The 22,903-nt window shown below is 37.1% G+C and overlaps 1 protein-coding gene across 4 annotated transcripts in view; it reads right to left on the bottom strand.

The window, feature by feature from the left end:
- The window catches only part of LOC139937611 (DNA repair protein RAD51 homolog 2-like), a 289,111-nt gene that overhangs the window by 54,393 nt on the left and 211,815 nt on the right, over positions 1-22,903 (bottom strand). For 2 of the 4 annotated variants that reach the window (XM_071932837.1, XM_071932846.1), the window contains exon 12: positions 3,757-3,819. The exons of 1 other annotated variant lie outside the window; for it this stretch is intronic. The gene's annotated coding sequence lies outside the window, so the exon portion shown is untranslated. Of the gene's footprint in view, positions 1-3,756; positions 3,820-21,240; positions 21,327-22,903 lie in introns of all 4 variants that reach the window. One more of the 4 variants, XM_071932855.1, reaches the window with a different exon arrangement.

The raw sequence follows: 22,903 nt of genomic DNA, 5'->3' as shown, positions 1-22,903 counted from the left end.
TAATAAGTTGTTTTAAAGTGAATGTTTCAAGTAGATTCTTTCAATGTGCAATTCTTTAATGTTTGTGGGTTGAATAAAATGAAGAGAGATTAAATTGAGCTTTCAACAGTTCCTGTAATTCCCCCCAAGGGCATTTTGACAGGAATCTGAAGGCTGTAACTTAAGACAGGTGGAGCCAAACGGTGTGTAAATAAACAGCAAGGACATACAATAATTAGGTTGGATCAAACTTGATTAATGCCTGTAATCATTCACCTCAGGTGTGTTGAACTGTTGGATTTAAAAAAAACACAACTTGTAAATAATGAGCGTCTATTTAAGACAAGTCAACCAGGGACGTAACCAGCTAGGGCTTCAGCTTGATTTCCACGTCATTATGCGTTGAGGTGTTGGGCGTCCTTATTGCAACTAAAACTTCACCAGACCTATAGCTCTGGTGTTGTTAGCAGTAGCAGAGGATGGGTTCCATACCCAGTTATGACATTTAAACAAGGCACTTAATGTTAGTTGCTTGGTAAAAAGCATAGGAAGTGGTGCATTCTGCTCATCAGGCTCCTACTGGATGAGATACCTAGGGGCAATAAACTAGATTTATTGCTTCAGGATGATACCCATGTCTTCATAATTGTGGACTGTGAAGGGGTAACCCTGTTTTAGGCCCAGGAGTAGACAATAAGCCTTTTGAGGTATGGAGGACGTAATAGGAGTGTACTGTTTGGTGTGGATGTATACACACAAATTAACCCGAACCTTATAGTGTTGTAGCATTGCGTCCGCCATATTTCAAAAAGGCTTATGTGCCTCTGTTGGCAGTTGATTAAGGTAGATAGCTCAAATCAGGTTAAGTGTAGCCCTACATTGTAGTGGCCATCCGGTCTTGTGATATTAGGTTATCTCTCATAATAAAAATTAAAAACAATTAAAAATCACAGAGATAACATGACAAGGAACACATTGTTTAACTTGAAAACATGGGGGTTAAGAAAAGCAATTAAAAATTGCCCCATATTTGTTACATTTAATACATGTAGGTAATTCTCAATATGTTTTTATGAAAGTAAATGTGTATTAAATTGAATTAGGCGAATAGGATTTGTGAAAACTTTTACTGCAAAAGGCCAATGACAGTAGAAAGGATGAGGGGGAAGAACTCGACAAAGTCAGCAGGTAGCAATGAGCCACTGGTCATGTGGTCCTTTTCCTCCTGGCTATTTTTATACATAAAAAGAAATTTAATTCAAACTTTCTCTTTCTTTTTGACATTGTAGTCAGGAAATAACAAGTTGAAATTGTTCACTCTTTCTTGTCAGCTGACTCCATACCAATGAGTGGAAATTCACAAACAGGAAACAATACTCAGTGCTCCAAAAACAAGCACCAAACCAGAACTGAAAACACTGTAAACCTTTCATGATAAAAGAAGTATGTTTTTTTTACATTCTTGATTGTAGTTTGTTTGACAGGTGTTCATGGCCAGATTCCAAGGCCAGTGAGTGTTTTTTCATTGATAAAAACTGTCAGGCTTATCTCTTGGGGTGAAAGACTGAGGTTAAACAATGAGTTTAAAGGGAACGGCCTTCTACCATGTGTGTACCCACATGACACAAACATGGTGAATATAATTATTGACATTTCTCTTCCCAGAGTGCGCTAGACACGTTTGGTAATTGCAAATACCACTGACCAGTATTCTCATTTGTTGTACCCCAAAATAAATGTACAAAATAACAAATCTGTGAAAGTTAGGACTCAATTGGTCATCAAAGTTGCAAGAGAGTGATGAAAGAAAAACACCCCTGTTGCAAAAATGTGTGCCATTTCAGATTCCTAGAAAAAAGGCTTCAGGCCTGAAGTCTACTTGAGTGAGAAATTACCTCTTTCTCAAAAACTACGCTACTTCAGAGGGTGTCGTTTCTCATAATATTTTATACTGTCACCAGCTCTACGTTGCTCTTATTGCCAAGTAAGTTTTTTATGATAACATTAGTAGTTACCAATAGTGTCCAATGCCTTATAAAAATGGTTTTCATTAGGGCCCTGGTATGGGGAGTGGGAGTTGGGGTTGCAAAAACTGGGCCGTCAACTCAGGATAAACACAATTTAAAACCAGAGCAAGGTGATGGCCATGTGCTTCCTCTCAATCCCATAGAGCGAGGACATAGACAAATGTTGAAACAATGAGTTAAAGGGAACATACAGAGAGTGCGATAGTTTTTGTGTTAATTTATGTAGCCTATTTACTAAATTACGTGGGGTGTGCTCAAACTTGCTTTCGATTGGGGCTGGTAGGATACAGTGAGGGGGGAGGGGTTGGATTACTAGCTGGCAGGATATAGGGCCTTGAGAGGAAGGTCTTGTTGTGCTGAGTCTCTGTGACAGTCATTGTGAAACAATAATCCTTGCTCTATGGTGAATCCATGCAGCAAAAAATCTGTAAGAATTTACCATGACCTATCTTCATCAAATCAAATAAAACAAACTTCTTTCTTCTTAGAGGCAATGGTCATAGCTTAATCACTTTATTAGTCTTAGCTCCATGGTCTTTTCAGTCGTAAAACAAGTCACTTCCAGAATCTGCGGAACAGAGACCTCCTCACCATTGTTTCCATGGCCTTTTTTAATTGTCCTGCTGCGCTATATATCATCATAGAGCAAGACAGTGAGCATGCACCTCCTCTATTACAGCAGCAGCCATGACCAAAACAATGAGAAGCTATGGCCTTTTTTAATTGTCCTGCTGCGCTATATATCATCATAGAGCAAGACAGTGAGCATGCACCTCCTCTATTACAGCAGCAGCCATGACCAAAACAATTAGAAGCTATCAGGGACCAATCAAAACATTCATGCTCACAAAAATGGACTTTTTGGCTCTCAATAGTGATTTAGAGTGAATCCTTGTATTGCAGGGACATGATGTAACAACCCTACTCCCACCTGGGGGTACCGTAGCTGATAACCCTCTATGGGCTACAATGGGTGGTGGTGGTGGGGGGGGGGGGGTGGACGGCCAGCATTTCAGATATCTTTTTCAAAAACATTTCAGTAACATTCACTAGACATTGGAATTTGTTCCTGTTCTTTGCACTGCTGGAGAACAACCAAGGGGGGAATATTTTTATTGGAGAAAGCGTCATGAGCACTTTTTTTTGTGGATATCCGGCGCTATAGAAGACGTCATTATTATTATTATTATTATTATTATCCCCATCACACTTTGTGATTGACATTAGAAATATGTAACAAAATACATTTTTAAAACCATTTTCTTGGTTGTATATTGAATATTTGACCACATGCAGAATGGTAATCCTCCAGAGGTAGGGGGCAAGGGCGTCAAATTTTAGTAAATTTAGACATAATATGCTTCCCCCTTTAAAATTAAGTTGTTGTTGACAGGGAGTCGAGGCTTAGCACCTCCTATAGTATAGATGGGTTATTACTACCCCATTGAAGAACCCAGATTTATATATCCAACATTCCTACTGTGGGTAGAAGTTTGTAATATTGTTGCTTTATTTATTTTAGCGGATAATTCTTTACTCCATTTTTGTACGTCTGACATGTTGTGCCATTTTGATGTTTCTGCATTTTTCTCTATTCATATTTGTAAAACAATGAGTTGTTATTGTAAACAAGGTTGGTTTACAATTATTTGTTTTTGTAGAAAAACAAGGTTATTTCAACCAACTGTGTGGTTGCCAACCATGTGTTTGTTTTAATAAACCAGAAAAGAAACCAGACTGGAAAACTCACCCATTGGTTCAGCAGGGAGGATTGTACCTCCCATCTGTCACCCTTCAAGTATCAAGATTTTCCCTGCAGGCAAAATAAAGAAATGATTCTAAGTCCGAGAAGACACTGGACACCTTTGGTAATTGTTAAAAACCAGTCTTCTCACTTAGTGTATCCCAACATACGCATGAAATAACAAACCTGTGAAAATTTGAACTCGATTGGTCGTCAAAGTTGTAAAAGATAATAATAAAAGAAAAAACACCCTTGTCACACGAAGTTGTGTCCTTTCAGATGCTTGATTTCATGATCTTAAAATCAAATTCAAATATTTTAGTGGAAAATTACTTATTTCTCGAAAACTAGGTTACTTCAGAGGGAGCTGTTTCTCACAATGTTTTTTACTATCAACAGCTCTCCATTGATCGTTAACAAGTAAGTATTTATGCTAACAGTGATTACCAATAGTGTCCAGTGCCTTTAAAGAACGAGCAAAACTTAGAACACTGAAAAAAAGAAACTTTCCAATCATTTGTTAGAAGTTCGGGAAAGTATTTTTAATGCATTAAAAAGACGTATATACATTGTAAAGAAAATGTTCTAAAGTTTCTCTGTAATCTGCTATGCTCATGTTGTCTTCCTGAAAATATTACACTAAACACTGATGATCATGATTAAAATTATCCATTTCATATCCATAATTTGTTTAGTATTATTTTGAAATTGATATCACACACTCAACTAACTTGCTTCTTTTGATATGTAGACATTCATATCAATTTGATATCAAATGTTTACATCAAATAATATTAATATCAGTTCTTGGCAATGTTGCAAACTTGTTGCCCGAATAAAAGCAGTTCACATGTTTTCTTTTAGAAAAAAGTGAAAAAATTGATCACATAAAATAAAGTAAACTTTTACAAACACTTTACAAGTAACGCTTTCACTTTGATTTGAAACTTCCCTGATTTAAATTTTGGGAAATATTCCATGAAATACTTGAAATGGGAAAAAAATCACATACTGAATAATTATATAATATGTATATGTTTTTCTGATCAAACAATCACATGTAGGGCTTTCCCATCCTTTTGAAACTTCCTTGATTCAATTTTTGGGACACATTCCATGAAATATTTGGAGTGGGACAAACGTCACTTCTTCTGTAAGTATCTTCCTGGTCAAAAATTATATCAGCGATAAAACAATTGTTTAAAAAACAAAAACAAATGTAGCCTGACTCACTTCCCAACCTTCTCATTTTCCAACCATTGGAAATTATGTGGTGTGAAGAAAAAAATCCTGATTACATTGCTCAGCAGTGAGGAACAACACACTACAAACTGTATCTTGTTCCCAATCTTCGCATGGAATAAGGCAACATGCTTCTTATTTATCAGCTGTGCGCACTGACCAAAATGTAGTCTTGGTGCAAGACGTTTCTCGTTTTTCTTTTTCACACACAGCGCGGCCAATTGAAGCAGATAATCCCAGTAAGAAAAACAGAAACCTATTGATTGGTCCTTGGACACTAATCTTTTATAGGTGTTAAATTTGCATACTCATCTAAAATTTGCATATTAAGTACTTTCTTTGAGTTCTGTGAAAAAATCACAGTCATATTACTCGGGTGACATGAGAAATATGATAATAATATTAAGAATAACCCGTTTTTATATAGCGCGAGGGGTGTCTCAAAGCGCTTTCGACATTATTACCCCTGGTCACTGGGCCTTAAATCATTCCTTAAACCATCTCAGTTCCCTGGGGAGCATTCAGCCTGTGCGCAATATATGTGCTACTTGGCTAAACCAACCACAAGAACCGTCTCTGCCCTCACAGGTACCCATTTACCCCTGGGTGGAGAGAAGCAATTAAAGTTAAGTGTCTTGCTCAGGGACACAAGTGTCACGACCGGGATTCGAACCCACACTCTGCTGAACAGAATCATCAGAGTGTGGGTTCGGTGCTCTTATCCACTTGGCCAGGACACCAGATGATATGCCTGTGGTTTGTTTTACCAGAACTCGGTAGAAGTACAGAGTATACAGTGCTAACACACATGGGTGTGTACAAACAAAATTAAGACACTATTCTCATAGTTATACATAGACACTACCACTAAAACCTCTGAAACAAAAAAGGACCCAGAGCGGAGATTCTTCCACAATATGGAACTATCTCTCCAGTCAAGCATTCTGAAATTGGGTGACCCCACAATAAACAACAGGTAGTCCCTGGCCTTCAGGGCCATGGTAAACATTCCACAGCTCATGTGAGGAATTCCTCAAGAAAGGATGTTATTTATTTTCTCAAGGATGCTTGCTAAGGCAGTGTTATTATTATTGTAAGAACTGTCTGTTGTATTGGCTGGTGTCATTCATTATGTCCATGGACAGAACAGTTGTTTGGTGGCACACTAAACCATTGAGAGACTTTATCAAGGCCTGAATGGGTTCTTAAAGGGGGTTAGGTACTTTTTGAAACACAAAACACAATGTCCACAGATCTACATTACATTTACAAGGTTTGAAGATAATGATAGTAGAAAGCTTCCCTTATAATGTTATTTGCTGAGGTGCTATAGTTTTTTTAAAACATGAGTAGAACAGTGTCATGAAAACTATTTGAGCAACCTTTTTACCAGTACTGGTTTTTACGTGACTTTTCTGAAAACTGCGATTTAAACAAAAATTCTCAACAACTTCAGGACTTATTACGAAGCTGAAAGTTCTACTAACAGGTAAACTATATTATTTTGGAGGTTGAATAAAGAATTTACTAGAGTGGGATTCGGACCAACGACCTCCGGATTAATGTGCCGGTGCTCTACCAATTGAGCTATCAGTATCAATCCCTATGTTGGTGTTGTCCCTATTTTGTCAATATCTTTGTAATTATATTACATACATCTTCATTCGCAGTGAGAAGGGAGTCATGTCATGGCCAAACATTTGATCTTTATGAGATCGATTGGGGGTATTTATGCGACTCTCCTGAAAACATCGCTCTGTGATTTTGTTTGTTTTTCTAACTCAATAAAGCAGGTAAATTATAATACATGCATCATCATTAACAATGAGAAGGGATTCATGTTATGGCGAAAAAACTTGATCTACAAAAGATACAAAAACTCCTCAAAGGGAAGCAGTAACCGGTTTCAAACATTCAGTACAGATTTCAAACATTCAAAATCTCCCCTTGTGCAAACTTTTATAATCATCAACTCAAACATTGTTCAATACTTTATCCCTGAGACTATCAGGGTTTTATTGATTTGTTTGCTGATCTTATTTTACCTAACTCCCTATGAGTAAATACTACTCATTGTGATTAATCAGTCGCAGATACCAAATATAGGTTATTGTGATGCAGTTCCAGTTTTAAAAATAAACAGCAGAGTAGCTCATTACTTCAGAATCGCCTGTTATGTACAAAGTGCATTTGTGGTATCTACTGTTGTTAGGCTGCAGTGCCCAGCCATCGATTTCACCAAACTCTTCCTAACTTAGGATTAATCTCAGGACTTAGAGGCAAGATAAGTTCCATTCCAGATACAAATACATAGGATGCATTGAACCTTTCCTCCATGGTTAGGACAGGTTACTTGTCCTAACTCAAGATTAATCCTAGCGTTTTGTGAAATCGGCTGCAGTGAGATTTAATCTCAAATACAGATGAATTAACTATTATCGCTACCCAAAAAAAAATGACTTTATTTAAACTCAACATCCCTAAGTTAGAGAGGTGGAAATAACAAATCTTGCACCATCACCTGAAAAATTATTATACAGTAGCATATTTCTCATCACAGTTGAGAAGATTGATGTCACCGTGCCGATAAAATTGTTCAGGACATTTGTTTACATTGAGAGAAACATTGGTTAGAAAATAATAATAATAAGCCACAATGCTACCGTGCTATTTTAGACCTTCACCATTCAATCCAGTCATGTCAGGTAACAAAATAAACTCACTTGTTTATTATCCAAGGTGAGGGAGAATTGGAACATCAATCACGCGCACTGATCCCCAACACAGTTGAAGTGTCAAAAAACGCACCGTGGCTTTTCAAACTAAATTGTTTGACTTTTCAAAAGTTAACATGTATTGTGGTGAAAATCAAACACAAAAGTATTTCCCGATAACTGGTTGTTGACAATAACTTTTGCATTGAACTCTGTCTGGGATTTGAAATAATAACATGTAACCCCCCCCCCCCCAAAAAAAAAACCAAAAAAAAAAAACAGTGCTGAGATATTTTAGTCTGTGATAAGCGAAGCAAAAACAATATTTCTGAGAAATAAATCCCTCTGAAATGAAGTTACACTCAGGAAAAATGCAGTCTAAAAACCTAAAAACAATGCAGCCAGCAGCTGATTTGGGTTGTTACAACTACATTAAGGACAATGTGTTTGCATGCTGAACATTGTACCTGGTTTTTCACTATTTTCTCCTGACTAACACATCGGATTAAAGTCCAAATGTGCACAGGCTTGTCATTTCATGTTGTAGGACTATATTGTATCATGGAGGATGAACACCTCCATATTGTATGGTTGATGCCTTCATGATTGATCACACCATTTCTTCCTCAGTGATCACACAAAGCATAAACTGTCAGTGACTATGAGTACAAATCTTGTTCAACACCTTTAAAAAAGACCTGATGGAATTTCAAGTATAGAAATGTACACTGAATTCCCACAGTGGTCACATTAACAGGTGAATTGGAGTAGAGAATTGCTGATTAGAGCACTTGGACTATAATAGTATAAGACCACATTTTGAGCATTACAACAGTCCTCATCCCTTGACAAACAACACTGCCCTTGGTGCCAGCTGTTTTATGGCTTGAAGTGAAAGAGCCCTGTTTGAAATTCCACACAGCCACCTGACACAGGAGATATTTACATTATCTCCAGAGTAAACCACATGTTGGAACTAGAGCTGGTCCTCTGCACACACATGTGACGTTTTTTGTGGACAGAAAAAGAGCTTTGGGTACACATTGCCAAATTTGGTCGTGGGCGGAGCTACGGCAGAGTCATTTGGAATTTTGTCAAGGACCTTTATACAGCTATATATCTATTATGAACACTGTCTGGAGTGGAAAGGTAATTCCCAATCCAGTTCTATTGTTAGAAATGACATCGTCAGTGTAAATAATCTCAGCAAGGCCATTGGTGGAAGCTGGCAACACTTTCAGCCAATCATAATGGCTAAATTGACTTCTGTCTCAATGCTGGTGGTGTTATTCAGTTGGTACAGGATTTTTGTATACGGTGGTTTTTTAAATGCATTTTGAGTGTACGTCTGTGATACACATTGTGTTGTCATTTTACCTGTTTGATAGTGGAAATTGTGTTTGTCGCTCAACTGAATTGGCAATAATGTTGTGAACTCTTGAAAATATAGTTATGGATTGGTTCCTAGTGAGACAATTAACAAGGTCTTTATCTAGTAAAACCTTTTAAAACATTGGCAGTATGAATAGACTGACAAAAAGCAGTCTTTTAATTAACACTGTATAACCATGGAGCTCAATAATTATTTCAAAATAACAGGGAAAATGAACTATGGAGATTCTTAATTATCCATTCAGATTTGCAATGATAAAGTGTGAACCACAATATCATTTGAAACGTTGACCACATAGTTTGATTAAAGGGTAGGACCTAATTGCTCTGGTCATAAACAGACAACAGACCGAATAGGTCTCTATAAATAGATTGAGGGATCTATTTATTCAAATTCAGAAGAACTGGCACTTGTAGGTATTTGTCTTCAGCTTGTCTGTTTTTGTTAACAATAGGTTTTAGAATTTTACACAACAATTAACTCTTACATGAACAAAAAGTAACTTTGAATGACTTCTGATAATGTAAATAAACCATGCCCAAGATTGCTGCATTCCCTCCAAATCCAACCACTCCTGTTGTATTTTGTATTTATTTTGTGACAACAGGTTCTAAGTGTTCTCTTAAATCCCACCACAACATTCATTGGCTTTAGAGTCCTGAGGGTACTAACTGTCAAACAAAGTACAAGTAAATACTCCACAAACACGATTTGTCCTTCAAGCTTTTCATGTTCCTGGTCTTCCTTCGCTCATTCCAGAACACTTACCATGTCCGAATTACATGAGTTATGACGACTGTTTACTTGTCTAAAAGGAAGCCTTTCGTTAGCTCCGCCCTACCTTGGTCACAAATCGAACAGAAGGCTATTTTTGAAAGGGAATTCTACTCGATGCATGCCATGGTTGTTGTTAGAAAGACCATGGAAATGTCCTTCCTTCATGGTAACAATCATTATATTTGAAAATGTGACTTGACTACTGTAAGGTATTTGTAATTTCTCTTGGTGTTTCTCGTAATGTTTCTCTTGCTCTGGACACGGACTTTTCGTCCAAATATTTAACAATACTAGACAAATCTTTCAATTCAATCAAAAATAATTTTTTCTACAGTTGTCCTAAAGTACACTCTCAAAACTTGTAATCAGAAATGTTGTACAAAACGTGAGAGGAAATACCTTAACAAATCCCTAAAGCAATTATACTTGCATCAGTTGTTCATAAAAAGGTTTATTCAGCCAATCATTTGATCACTTTCAAAATGTGGTTGTTCTTTGATGTTATTGCTTTATTAGCTCGCCAACAATCAACCTTCAACCTTCAGACCTGTTCAACACGTTCTGTTGACAAGCAAGTCTCAAAGCATTTTGAGCTTGAGGTTTTCCTTAGAGAGGTCATGATGGTAAGTATGGTACATGTGGACATCAACTATGCCTTCACCCAAACACAAAAGACGCCTTTTAGTTCGCTGGACTACTTCAAAAAAACACATGAACAAGGAGGTTCGCTAATGAGTAGACCTTGCTTGTGAACAATCACACTCTCTCACAAACAAAAATAGTTTGAAGGAAATGTTTGGTGAGGAAATCTTTTGAAGTCAATCTCAGAGCAATACTATGGACTGACCTTTCCTCAGGCTTTTTGATTATCTTAGACCCAACAGGCTTTGAGTGCAATCAAATGGTCTACTGAACATTGACCACAGAAACCACAGTGTCTGTGTGTGCTTATTGTTGGGGAAACCCCAAAACTGACAGGCCAGCTATTCTCATGGGATTCTCAAAGAAAGCCTGGTGTAATCTTGCCCACTTGTCTGGATGGTGCAAAGCATTTAATGATATTTTGTATTTCTGGAATCCAGAGGGAAAGGTGTAAGTTGACAATAGAGGGGGCTGTTCACAACAAGAACAGAAGTCTACAGTATAGCAGGCCTGACTTCACAAGTTTTTCCATCACTGGTTCCTGATGAATTTGAAATGTCTATATAGGCCTACTTCCAGGAAAAACATACAGGGTTGGTAAGCATAAAAACATCATTGTTTAATTTGAGTCTAGAGCAATTTTTTCTGTTAAATATTTCCCACTCGTTATAACTGTACTAAATAAAAACTTTACAAAAAAAACCCACACATCTGATTACACTAATTGCAACTGAACAAACTTTTTGTAAAATGTGTTCAAGTTGAAAAAGGTTGACACACTAAAATCTCTACATCTTTCAAGTCTTAAAAGCTTCAGATGGCACCTTTACTTTATACACCTTTCAGACAGTGTCTTTTACACAAACCAGTACATCAGTGCACTCAAGAAACCCTATTGTTTAGAATTTAGATCCTGCTTAGGAACAATCCCCCCATTCTCTCTGACTAATTGCAGCCTTGGGGATAACAAATCTGCTTAATATCATCCCTCCCACTAAAACCCGCTGTCTTACACAAAAACTGTTTTTTTTCCTTGTAAAAAAAAAAACCCAAGTAAGGCACAGATCCAAAAAGTGCATACGGATTATGGCAAGACACTTTCAGGGGGTTTAGGTACTATTAGTACAGAGATGGATCAAAGCTTAACAGGAATAACCCCTTCACAATCAAGGAAATCTAGTGGCTAGGCTCTCTAGGAATAGGTTTATAGACCTTAAGCCAGGAGGAGTTATAGTCCTGGTTAATGTTTGGAAGGGGAGAGTGTTGTTATTCTTCTGGACTGAGTTGGGAGGGGAGAGGGGAAGGAAGACACCAAAGTAGGCTGTCTGTCCCCATTGATTGTAGGTCAGAAGGGAAGCGCTTCAAGTATGATCATGTGGAGACGGGGGAGACGGTGAGATAAATAGTTGCAATAAATGCGATGATTTTTGGTTTGGAATTGATTGTTTGTATCCTATTGACCCCTTGTACGCTCCCATCACACGCGTCGACTGTGCCACGCTCACCATTTTGGTTGGCAATAGGTTTACGTGTAACTGCTGCGTCGCCTAAACTGCGCACTTCACTGAATAACGCACAATGACATTGCCCACCAAAATGGCGCCTGCAAGATTATTCTGATGTTGACGTCAGGTGAATTGGGTCAATAACATATTATATAGTAGTCACATTTTTTTAGATGTCACAGAGCATCCAGAGCGAGTTCATATATAGCAAGAATAATCCCTAGCAGAATACACAATCTGATACATATATAGCAAGAATCCCTAGAATACACTATCTGAAAAGTGTTACGCGGTAACCCTTTTTGGGGCATACAAACTTTTATCTTTTTTACATAATCACATTACTTTAAAGTGAACTGTATCTCAAAACGCTTTATATATGAAACACATCTATAGGCTTCTATTCTAAGCTAAGGTTTTTACTGGCAATAAATTCATAGCCGATTACTAAATGTATACCTTCCCTTTAAATATAGTAAAATTTGTTGATGTTACTTCTTAATAAACATAATTTTCAGTGTATTTTAATGACACTTCTACATGAATATTGTACCTCACAAGTTATCATCCTCCATGATGTTTGTCTAGACAGTGGTTTCCGGCACACCCGCTTTAATTTCAAAAAGTGGAGTGTCTGTTTTCATTGGTGCACTTCAAAACTAAACGCGGTCAACCTCAATTTGTTTCGTGACACCCTTTTGAAGATCAAGTTTTTGCCATGACATTACTCCATACACACAGTGAATGAAGATGTATGTAATATAATTTACCTGTAGCAGTTTCCGCTTCTACAGATATGTTTTCAGGAGAGTCAAGTAAATCCATTGTTACATGCTCGACCAGGGGTCGAAATTGCCACTAGCCCGCTAGCCCGGGACTACCAGATTTACAGCCGGGCTACTCATTTTTCCAGTTTGATAGCCCGACAGGCTAGTGGAAAAATAATGCAAAAATCATCATCACAAACAATAAAGAACTATGTTATTGGTGTATTGTAAAGTTTGAGCCGTGACGCGAGACATAATGTGTCTTTCGGGCTACCAAATTCTAATCAGGGCTACTAAAAATTATTGGTCACTAGCCCTGCTGACTACCATGGAATACACTTAATTTCGACCCCTGTCGACTAATTTTCGACTCGCTGAGACAAAAATTGTTTTTGTGATTTTTTATCACTCATTTATCAAAAACTACAGCACCTCTGCAAGTAATATTTGAAGGGAAGCTTGCGATCATCATTGTTTTAAATCGTGTCAATTCAATATAAATCTGTGGAAGTTTGTGTTTTGTGTTTTACCCAAACCCTTGATAACAAATCAATGACATAATATTGTATAGCAGTAAAATTTGGTAATATTTTACTTTTTATATAGTAAATCACAATCACCTTCCTTTCGCACAAACAGCACTTACTTTAAAGGAACACATTGCCTTGGATCGGTCGAGTTGGTCTCTGTAACCGTTTTTTATAAAATGCATATGGGTAGAAAGATGTTGTAAAAGTAGAATACAATGATCCACACAAACGTGCCTCAAAATTGCGTGGTTTTCCTTTTACCTCGTCGACTAACACGTCGGCCATTTATGGGGGTCAAAATTTTGACTCCCATAAATGGCCGACCGTGTTAGTTCGCACAGTAGAAGGAAAACCACGCAAATTTGAGGCAAACTTGTGTGGATCATTGTATTCTACTTTTAAAACATCTTTCCAACCATATGCATTATATAAAAAACATTTACAAACGCTTTCATTTTGACCAACTCGTCCGATCCAAGGCAACGTGTTCCTTTAACTTTTTTTTACGTCAAAAGTTGATCAAATTATCACTGCAACTATGATCAGAGTGGAAATCTCACAGTAAATTTTGCATGGTGTATAGCATGGAATTCCTATTTTTGTTTGGTGACAAAATCTAACATGAACGCCCCCATCCAAAAGAAAAGAGAAAAAAAAGAAAAATGTACAACAAGCTGAACTCGACCCAAAGATTTATGAAACTTGAAGTGAAATATGATATTTTTCTCCACATGGAGATTCAGGTTAATGGGGTGGGGAATGATAACTGGGTTGACTTGCTGCTGGATCACATGATGACCTTGGGTGTCCTGATATAATTGGCAGACATGAATCTGCTGGTGGTGGTGGTGGGATCCGACTTGGTAGGAAGCCAAGTCACGCTCATGATGAGTTGCACACTAGACTAGACTTGTGGACAAGTTGTTAAATGTCAGTAGTGTTCCGACTCCCTCACCGCCCTGTCGAATCTCTCCACGATTCCTGCCGCATTCTCGCGAGACTGCTTGCCTCCATGTCAAACGAGGCAATTTACAGGCAACCAGTTCCAGGCGATCTCCAAAAAGAAAGGGCATTCATTTTTGAATGGTTGCTTTATTTTCTTCGGGATTATAAGACATTGTTTGAAGAATTATTTATGTGCTACCAAAGTGGTCCTGAAACCTTCACTGCATTTGGTTGCCTCCAAGTTACCTGTTAAAGTTGCCTCCTGTGACAAGGCCTTATTGCTCTCATGACTATGGGAGAGTGGTAGTCGGCAACCAGCAGCTTCGTGTGAGAGCAGATCTCGGAAACCTGAATAATTACGCCACCACCACAACTCAACTAACACTGCGACAGACCATTAACGCCTTGTTCACAAGTCTACAGCAGTCTGGGTAGAGGAGACTAGATCATGATGTGCTCACATGACTGGCGTGACATACATTCAGAGATGGAAAGGGTGGGTGGGTGTGCGTGGGCCATGAAGAACAAGGGGGGGGGGGTGGTTGGAGAGGGAGGAAGAGATAGGAGTGGGTGTTATAAATGATTCCATTGATTCGCCACTTTCTCTTTACCTAGTAAGTTAAATTCTGAATAGAAACTAGTATTTAAGATACAGCGGAATAGTGAATTTGGTTTTAAGAAATTGCGCAGGCAAACTCTGGCCCCTATAAGTCCGTTTTGATTTACCAACTCTCCCATTACACAACTATATCTTTCAGACATCAATCAATCAATCAGTTTATTTCCAAATTATCAAAATCAAAAAAGACAATGTTAGTTTTGAGTTAAGATTTATATAGTTGTTTGTTTAGACCTAATTAAAAAATACCAGCATTGACGAAAAACGAACACAAAACATTCTCCATATCTCTTGACAGTGGATCCTAACAGTGATTGGTTGAAATAAAAAAAAAATTTTCAGAAAAAAAGTGTTGTATCAACAAAAAAATTCTCCTTTGGGACGGCGTCTATGATTTGTGTGAATGATCTTTAGACCTCCTTTCTGGGACAGCTGAGTTGACCTTCAAGAGTACGAGATATAAATTTAGAAATTATTTATGATTTCTTGAAGTGTAAACTATACACATTTTTTTCTGAGAAAGTATTGTTTGGTAATGTAGCAAACACTGAGATCCATCTTGTACTCGATGTGAAAGGTTAAGTAGATTTACATATACAAACATGGGTTCCAAAATAATGCGTGCCACGGATTAAATTTCAGGAAAATGTTGGTGACATACAGAAAACGGCCATTTTCTAACAAGTACTTCTAACAAGAGAATAAATTCACATGAAACTCATGTAACTTTCTGTGGCTCATCGATGGACAAAATGGTTGGAGTTAGACAATCGTGTAAGACAATTTAACAACGGGAAAATCACTCAATTGTGGTCCCTGAAAGTTTGTAACCTCTCCTCCCATCATTGAGCAGAGTGCTCTATGTTCCCACTGTCTCCACCTCCTGCAAATGTCTGCAGTAAATAAAAACAGTTTTACACACAACATTCAAATTCATTGATATTTGAAATTTGAACACATCATTCACAGAGAGTGAGGATTACTGTAACAATCGTCTTCTTTAAAGACGCTGGACACTATTGGTAATTGTCAAAGGCCAGTCTTCTCACTTGGTTTATGTCAACATATGCATAAAATAACCAACCTGTGAAAATTTGAGCTCAATTGGTTGTCGAAGTTGCGAGATAATAATGAAAGAAAATACACCCTTGTCACACTAAGTTGTGTGCATTCAGATGCTTGATTTCGAGACCTCAAACTCTAAACTTGAGGTCTTGAAATCAAATTCGTGGAAAATTACTTCTTTCTCGAAAACTATGTTTCTTCAGAGGGAGCCGTTTCTCACAATGTTTTATACTGTCAACAGCACCCCATTACTCGTTACCAAGTGAGGTTTTATGCTAACAACTATTTTGAGTAAATACCAATAGTGTCCACTGCCTTTGACAACAAATTTGGGGAACAAAAAAGAAAATCTGTCTCTGACCTCCACGCTAGAAAAACCTATGGGTAATGTATACAATTAAATATTGCCAGCAGACGTTAATATGGCACTTTTATAGCACTTATGATCTTGGGCTTCGAGCCAATAACAAAGTGAAAGTTTTGCTTCGTATTTCCTTTGAGATCTCTCCAGTGACTCTATCAAATCTTTCCAAGACCAACTGCAGACTATCAAGTTTTATCTGCATAAATGTGAGAACGTTAGCCTTAGGGGGCTCTTCGGTCTGCTCAAGCATCAACTGCTTCAAAACTCTTTTAAAGGGTTTGGGTATACTCCTTAGTAGGACACAAAAAACAATGTCCACAGATTTTAAAGATAACGATAGTAGCAAGCTTGCCTTGAGACATAACTTGCTGAGGTGCTGTAGTTTTTGAGAAATGAGTGAAACAATTTCACAAAAATATATTTTGTTTCTGAAAATATTGCTCTGTGATTTTTACTTTTTTTCTCAAACACTTTTTGACTATAAATGAAGATGAAACTTCTATAAGTGAATTATTTTATATACCAGTATATCTTTCTTCACAGTGAGTAGGGATTCATGCCATTGTCAAAAACTTGATCTTCAAAAGGTCTCAAAACCTTTAAAGAGAGTGGTGTAGGCCCTACCTAATTTGAAGACATGTCAAGTTCACAAGTAGTTAAGCTACAATCTTACTTATTGATAAAGTTACTAATCTGCCTGAAAAACTTAACTTTTGAAATCTGGAATTCATCTCCTAAAATACACACCAGTTCCCAGTAAAAAGCAACTAAACAACCCCGACAACTCAACATGTGAAATGTAGCATGAAAACAAATCCTGCAGGGCATACATCATGACTATTAATTTTATCGTGTTGAAAGATCTATTACAAATTACTCAGCAGTTGAAAGCTTTGAACCCAGCGTATTATTTTGTTTAAATGCAAAATTGACGAAATGCGAGCACTATAAACACATGGAACTGATGATGATCTTGAAGATTGTGTTAACTGTAAATTGTAACTCCATGATAAAACATTGTTCCAGGGAATGTTTGAATTATTTCTGGAAGACTGATTACTGAATGTTTGCCAACAGGTGGTTTTCCTCTTAAAGGCACTAGTCACCTTTGAAAAATTTTGTCAAAGACCATGACTCTCACTTGGTGTATCCCAACATGTGCATACAATAACAAATTTGCGAAAATTTTGACTCAATTGGCTATCGAAGTTGCGAGAAAATGATGAAAGAAAAAACACCCTTGTTGGACGAATTTGTGTGCTTTCAGATAAGAATACAAGACTTCTAGCTAGAAGTCTTTTATTATTTTAGTGAGAAATTACCTCTTTCTCAAAAACTACGTTACTTCAGAGGGAGTCGTTTCCCACAATGTTTTAGACTATCACCAGCTCTCCAATGCTCGTTACCAAGTCAGTTTTTAAGTTAATATTTGTTTTGAGTAATTACCAAACGTGTACCTTCCCTTTAAAGGCACTGGTCACCTTTGAAAATATTGTCAAAGACAAGTATTCTCACTTGGTGTATCCCAACATGTGCATACAATAACAAATTTGCAAAAATTTTCACTCAATTGGCCATCGAAGTTGTGAGAGAATAATGAAAGAAAAACACCTTCGTCGCACAAACTTGTATGCTTTTAGATGCCTGAAAAGGCTTCAGGCCTAGAGTCTTTAGATTACTTTAGAGGGAGCCATTTCTAACAATGTTTATACTATCAACAGTAACTTAATTAACAGCTCTCCATTGTTTATTTACCAAGAAAGTTTTTATGCTAACAATTATTTTGAGTAATTACCAACAGTGTCTGTGCCTTTAAGTTATGAATGTAGTGTATTTCAGAATCAACCTCTTTAAGTGTAATGTCTGGCTAAAAACAAACAGTACTTGTGAATAGGTAACAAGCATCCTAAGAGGTTTTAACACCTTGTTATTTTGAAAGTTTTAAAAGATCATGTTGAGAAATAGGTGTGGTACGAAGTTATTTCAATTGAAAAGATACTTGAGTGAATGACCACAAACAGTTGAACTTGTATACGTTTTTATTTTCCATTAAAAGCAAATCTAAAAGTATAAAAGGACCATAAAAAGAAAGATTGAAGAACTGTTTTTCCTCAAAATAACTCAACAATTCAGAGTGCATCTTTATCACAATAATTGGTATCCTCAAAATACAATCTTGAGATCCGTCAGCTCCCAAAGAAAGACATTATTTGAAAAGGAAAGTGTTTTATTGTCACAGTTAACTTTCATGCTCTAGTTTACAATAGGTGTATCATACAAATCCAGCCTTGGAAAAGTTAAATTACCGGTAAGTCATAGCATTTCAGAAAGAAAAAAAAGACAACAAATTGTTATAAGGATGTTTCTTTCCCCCTGAAGGTTTGATTGCGGCAAACAGGGATTTGTGGGGTCTTTGAATTACCTGTTTATATTTTTTAGTTTAGGGATGAGATTTGACAAATTGTGAAAATTCATGAAAATTAAAATGGCTTGCACTGCAGGCCTGGGTTCCTTGCTCCGTCCTAATTATTCTAGACCTGGGAACCTCCGAGTCACTGAAATTAAAGGAGGTTTACCAACTAACACGTATCATCAGAAATACAAAGCTACAGGTTTGGACACAATGTGGACTATTTCTTTCTTCCCTGGTCGACTGCTTTACTTCTTTTATAAAAACTTGCACAAAAAGCACAAAAGGCAAATCAGCATAGCAAACAGGTCGAGAGATAAATATTACACCAAACAAGAAAATAAAAACTATTTGGAGAATAGACCCTTCCCATGAAATATGTAAATTGCACATAGCGCGTGCGCACTAATGTTTTGGTTGGCAAAATGAGGGAACATCGCGCTGTTTTGTACACGGCTAATGGGTGCGTGACGCAGACGCGATTGCGCGTCTGCTTAGTGCACAACTCTATGGCGTTTGCCAACCAACAGGGTCTGTACGCATGCGTGAATGTGATTAGCATATTTCATGGGAAGGGTCCATTTGCGGTGAGCCACATTAAAGTTTTCACCTTGGCACTATCACTTTCTCCACATTCACTTTCAGTTTGTGGGTCTCAACAAAATTATTTCACTCTCTAATTGAAGTTTCCTTCCCAAGTTTTGTGCATTCTCTGGGGTGAAATACAGAATGCTTTTCAAGATACCACAAACGAAATAGTCATCTAATAGTCCACAAGGTTGAATGCAAGGAAACTGCTTTATCAGCATATGTCATATTAATTTATCAGTTTAAAAAAGGATAAAAAAGAAAGATTAAACTGCAACGCTAGAGCTGTTGCTGAAAACAGGGTTGCATGTTCAAGGGTTGGGTACTTTTTGTAGGACCAGTATATAAGTATATAACATAATAACTATTTTTGTGAGATTGTTTTACTCATTTCTCAAAAACTACAGCAACTCAGCAAGTAATATTTTAAGGGAAGCTTTCTACCAACATTATTTTCAAACCATGTAAATCTGTGGACATTGATTGTGTTGGTGTTACAAAAAGTACCCAAACCCTTTAAATTAAATGAAAAGCATAACTATTATATTTAAAAAATCTTACTCTGTCTGGTGGAAGATTTTTAGTTTAAAGATGCTATGTCAGATTTTTTGCCCCAAACATTAAAAAATAGATTTTTTTGAGTGAATGGTATTTCAAAGAGTATCACCCGCTCTAACGAAAAAAAAGTTAATCTTTCACTTTTAATGGTCAGGAACCATGACAACAATTTAAACGTTTCTTATAAAACACATAAGAATTGGTCACGTTATTGTCGGGATCCCAACAAAAACTAATTTTGAGCACTTTATTTCACTGCTACTAATAATTGGCGGAGATTTTCGAGCAACGGCTCAAATGAAAGCTTGTAACTTTCTCGACCCCCATCAAACAAAAATCTGACATAGCATCTTTAATTTTACTTATTTTAGTTTTTATTACAATGTACTTGTTTGATGATTTATATTAAACAATGAGTTAAATATCTCAAGTTTACGACTAGGCAATCCAGCTGTTAGTGTTACGGTTAACAAATACTTTGTTAAGCAGAAGTATTTGTTATTTGTACTTTTGTTATTGTTTTACCACCCCTTAAAGTCAAGTCATTTTGGGACTAAGTGGCACTAAGTAACCCTGCACTTAAAATTGTGTTGAATTACTGCGGATTCAATTTCCTACCAAACAAAATCTTCAACAGATGGGTTTGAAATCTCCATGGAGGTTAACTGGAACAGCGTGTCAAAGGTTAAAAAGAACGACTGCTCTTTTTCCTCTCATAAGAAAACAAACATTGGGAATACCACTTATGTCATTTAGGAAAAAGCAACATGTGTATGTATTAAAAACCTTAACGATTCTTATAGCACATGGACAACATTGGTAATAAGTCAGAGACCATTATCCACACTTCATCTCACCAGATAATTATACTTGAAACAACTAACCTGGGAAAGTTTAAGCTCCATCGGTCATCCGAGTCTCAAGATAATGGTGACAGTTTTAAGTTTTTGAACTCCCAAGTTTTAGACTGGCAAGATCAAACCATGGAGGATATAAACTTCTTTCCGCCATGATCAGACTAGTTAACTCACTAATTTCTCAAAAAAATAAATTTGATGAGAAGTTTTCCACCATGCCCATTTTTAGACCATGCAAGTAATTTGCCATCTTACCAAATAGTATTTTGTCCGACCCCCCCCCCCCAAAAAAAAAAAGAAATTACACCTCTTATTGTCATCTCTTTTTGTAATACCTGGGCCCAATTTCTTGGCTCTGCTTAAAAGAATAAGCGCTTACAGAAGCAGGGAACTCCACACTAACGTCAAGTGCATTTCACGGGTTAGCAGGGCATTTGCGCGAGCGTTCTCCACATTATTAATAATAATAATAATAAAGAATATTTATATGCCTTATTAGGCATACTTCACTTACACAAGTAACGCAGAAACTCGGAGCTTGCTTGCAAAAGGAGAAGGTGATCGTAACTGCAGAATGCGGTGGTAAGCAGAGACATGAACCTTTGCAATTAAAAACATATTACAAATTAGACCCTTGCAAGTAATACTTATGTGCGTTATTGCGACAATTTTTATTTATTTCATTAGTTTGTTACATATCTTAGTTACAAAAAAACTTTTAGTGGAACAGTTTTTGTGTAAATGCATGGTTCGTGTACATTTCAAGCAACATGTTCAGTCAAGGTCTTAACAACAATTAAAATTCAACATACCTTTTGTATATTTTGTGCCCAAAGACTTTTAAAATATACCTGGGTTATGTCTTGAAGTTTTGATATTATTGGTACATACATGAAATGCCTGGACACTATCACACCAAACCATGAGAGGAATGAACTATTCTCCTGGGTATCACATTCATGATAACAGGAGGGAATAACAAGAAGAAACCAAATAATGAACAACGGTCCATATTTATGACATATGACAGAACAGAATGTAGGAAAGAAATTCAATAAATGATACCACTTATCTACTGTCACAGTTTAATTTAATTTATACAGAAAAAACAAAGTACTGAACATAAGGTCTTTTTGCTTGCTCTGTCTATTTGCTTTTCTTTTTGCTGTGCCTGAATTTCCCCCCTGTTTTATCCAACTTAGGGAGGGCGCCCCGGTCACATGCCTATATGGAGGATTTCAGGTAGATCATTCTTCCGATTGTTTGATCTTAAAATGACAGCAAAAGGGGAAGACAGAAGCTCAGCTATACATTGCTAGGGCCTTTCAACTGATCTCCCCAACTTAATGAGGGATATACAAGACTGGGCTAATCTCAACATGATTCTGACCTCGGTCGACTGGAGAGAGAGAGAGAAACAAACGACAGCATTAAATAAAACAACCATTGGTCTGACATGCTTAAAATGGACGACAGCATATTATAAATGTCCATGCTGTGTCTCTGGTGGAACTGAAAAATAAAAACCTTTAAAAACATTATCTTCGCCTGTTACTTCCATTTGGAGCTCCAGTCGAACTTGTTTATGCGCAAGGACATCAGCCAGGGTCTTCAAGCAGGGACCTGTTCACCCTGATAATTGCCTCTGGATTATTAATAGGTAATCTTGCCAGTGGGGGTGATACTGCACCCTTGAGTTCAAGTTATGAAGCCGGAGAGTAAAGACATCAGAGAGTGAATTAAGACTGTTTCCTCCTGGCGGTCTGGAAATAAACTTGATGGGAATGGCTGGCCCATGATGGAACCACAGAACCTCATGGTCCCTCATGGTTGATGTAGAGGAATTGAATTAAAGAATGGGAAGGGGGGGAGAGTGTCCGTTTTCACAGACATGATTGATTAAATAGTGATGATTAAATCACAACTTAGGATTACATCCATACAAGTCATTGACATCGGAAAACATGTGAGAGGATTTATGAAAAAAAAAAATTTAACAGCTTTGATCAATTATGGAGTTGCAAGCGTACGTAAATGTAGCCGATTAGTTGTTGGCAATCAGCAACCTTTGAAGTCAATTTGCCTTTTTTATACATTAATTGCGTTGGTTTTGAGAAGACCCAGCAGTTAACTGTGAACTCTTTATCAGCGTTCTCAAAGTCACCAGGCGTTCTATA

The sequence above is a fragment of the Asterias amurensis genome, chromosome 1, assembly GCF_032118995.1.
Source record: "Asterias amurensis chromosome 1, ASM3211899v1".
Lineage (NCBI taxonomy): Eukaryota > Metazoa > Echinodermata > Asteroidea > Forcipulatida > Asteriidae > Asterias > Asterias amurensis.
The sequence above is the reverse complement of the archived record's forward strand: the minus strand, read 5'-3'. Positions and strand labels throughout refer to the sequence as shown.